Genomic DNA, 3,242 nt, shown 5'->3' on the forward strand with positions numbered 1-3,242 from the left:
TCAGTATTGCTGTAGACAAGCATCTACATAAGACTGTTAAATTGATTGTTGTTTTATGTCAAACAACTCTTATAATACTCATTTTATTGTTATAATATTTTATAAATTTTAAGGAATATGACAAAAAAAGATGTTGTAGATATTGAAGGAGGGGTCTCTGGGAGGAGTTGGGGTACAAAAGGCAAAAAAGAATGTGATTTAATTCTATTAACTTAAAATATGTTTTTAAATGTTAACAAATTCAGATAAATTGAAATCATGTAACTTTTCTCATTATAATGCAATAAAAGTTAAAGAAAGAATGAAGTATCCACACTTTAGTCTTCTTTCTTCTTGAGTTTCTTGTGGTTTGTAGATTGTATTTTGTATATTCTGATCTTCTAGGCTAATATCCACTTACCAGAGAATGCATACCATGTGTGTTCTTTTGTGACTGGGTTACCTCACTCAGGATGATATTCTTCAAGTCCATCCATTTCCCCAAGAATTTCATAAATTCATTGTTTTTAATAGCTGAGTAGTACTCCATTGTGTAGATGTACCACATTTTCTGTATCCATTCCTCTGTTGAGGGATTTTCAGAGACAAACTATGGAGCAGAGACTGAAGGAAGGAAAATTCAGAGACTGTGCCACCTGGGAATCCTTCCCATATTCAATCATCAAATCCAGACACTATTGTGGATATCATCAAGTGCTGGCTGACAGAAGCCTGATATAGCTGTCTCCTGAGAGGCTGTGACAGTACCTGAGTAATACAGAAGTACCTAACTAATACAGAAGTAGAGGATCACAGCCATCCATTGGACTGAGTACAGAGTCCCCAATGAAGGAGCTAGAGAAAGGACCCAAGAAGCTGAAGGGTTTGCAGCCCCTTAGCACAAACGACAATATGAGCTAACTAGTACCCTCAGAGCTCCCAGGGACTAAATCACCAACCAAAGAGTAAACATGGGGGGACTCATGGCTCCAGCAGCATGTGTATAGCAGAGGATGGCCAAGTCGGCCATCAAGGAGAGGAGAGAACCTTGGCCCTGTGAAGGTTCTATGCCCCAGTGTAGGGGAATGCCAGGGCCAGGAAGTGGGAGATGGTGGGGTGGTGAACAGGGGGGAGGGGGAGGGAATGGGGATTGTTTTAGTTTTGGGGTTTTTTTGTTTTTATTATTTTATTTATTTTATTTTATTTTTACTTTTTCTTTTGAAGGGGAACCTGGGAAAGGAGATATTGTAAATAAAGAAAAGATCTAATAAAATAAAAAATAAAAAATTTTAAAAAGAAGTATTTAAATATTACATACCACAAAAAAAGTTAAAGAAAAAAAAAGAAACTTAATGAGGATAGATGATGACAGCTTTAGCAAAAAAAAAAAAAAAGAAAAGTTAAATTTGTGAAGAAGTTAGAGGAGAGATTGGGAAGTAAATTGTCAAGAATTTTAGAATGTCCATTGATGTCCAAAGGTTTGAGAATGGGTGGGGAAGAATGGGGTGACATTAATGGAGTTCAAATCATTGTAGGAAGAAGCTAAAACAGGAGAGAAGACAGGCGAGTAGATTCCACAGATGTGTAGCCCATTAAACAGGCTCAATTCAGTACAGATCACATAGGAGTGGTGTAGGAGCAGATGATAATCAGCACAAATTCAAGCTTCTGAAAGCACAGAGTAGATTATGAGATGGGGATCAGGGTTGATGGGTGAACTGACAAGAATGGGTAACAAATTAAGTTCAAATCTGGCATAGGGAATATGAAGAGTCTTTGAAGTGTCCAGGTGAAAATTCTACCTACTCTGCAGATGACAGGTCAAGGAAGCACATCAAATCTCAGCCAGGAGTGACCCCTCCCTACCCACTTCCATGACAACCACCCATGTCTGCAGATACCCAATAGTCACAGCTACGCCTTGAAGAAGGCAGCATAATACTTCTAGCTAGAAGATAAAAGTCAGGAATACTGCTAAACACCATGCAGTACATAGGATAAACCTCACCCAGCTCTAAACATAAATAGGAGCAAGACTGAGAGATTTGGGGGCAGGGATAAGCATGTGGGAGACATCAGCAATATCAGATGGATATTAAACTACAATATGGTACAAGTGCAAAATGAGGAGAAAAAAATCATAGTTTTAAGTCTGGAGAAATATCGGCAGGCCAGATGGAGGAAGAAGAGCCTGCAGAAAGACCTATAATCAGGAGAGGCCAGGGAAGTAAGAAGAAACCCAGTAGGAGGGGGTTACAGCAACCGTGTCAAGAAGTGCTCTAAAGCAAGAAGATACTCATCAAGAAGAGGACGAACTAACCCACTGAGTTTAGGAATACAGAAGTGAAAGAAAGAAAGAAAGAAAGAAAGAAAGAGAGAAAGAAAGAAAGAAAGAGAGAAAGAAAGAAAGAAAGAAAGAGAAAAGGGAAGAAAGAAAGAGAGAAAGAAGGGAAGAAAGAAAGAGAGAAAGAGAGAAAGAAAGAGAGAAAGAAGGGAAGAAAGAAAGAGAGAGAAAGAGAGAGAAAGAAGGGAAGAAAGAAAGAGAGAAAGAGAGAGAAAGAAAGAGAGAAAGAAAGAAAGAAAGAGAAAGAAAGGAAGGAAGAAAGAAAGAAAGAAGGAAGGAAGGAAGGAAAGAAAGAAAGAAAGGGAGAAAGGAAGAAAGAAGGAAAGAAAGAAAGAGAGAGAGAAAGAGAGAAAGAAGGGAAGAAAGAAAGAGAGAGAGAAAGAGAGAGAGAGAAAGAAAGAGAGAAAGAAGGAAACCTAGTAATATATATATAATATTAATATATATAATAATGCTAGTAATAAAGCTAAATATGGGTCAAGGAGAAAGACAATGGGGGTCATCTGAGCTGACAGTAGGAAGAGAGTAAAGGGAAGATTGTTTGTATTATAATGCTGCTTTTAAGAAGAGAAAGTCTTGCTTACTTAATTTTATTTAAAGTTAAGGACCCAACTCAATGGAACTGCTTAAATATCTGGAAGACAGTGGTTTGTCAAGAATAAGCAATGGGACATTAGTGGGTCATGAAATCAATGTTTTGGGTTGTAAATGCCACTTTAATAAATGACATAAAATGGAACGTGTTGTTTCAGGGGTGTGTATGGGTGTATGTATCCTTGGTTTTCAATTTGGATGCTAAGTGACTATAGAAAATGAAGAGAGTTTAGTCTGGGTCCAAGCCCAAATAACTTGGAAAATAATTTCAGAAAATAATTATTAAAGAAAATAAAAGAAGCTGGATGTGATAGGGTATGCCTGT

The sequence above is a fragment of the Mastomys coucha genome, unplaced genomic scaffold (assembly GCF_008632895.1).
Source record: "Mastomys coucha isolate ucsf_1 unplaced genomic scaffold, UCSF_Mcou_1 pScaffold23, whole genome shotgun sequence".
NCBI lineage: Eukaryota > Metazoa > Chordata > Mammalia > Rodentia > Muridae > Mastomys > Mastomys coucha.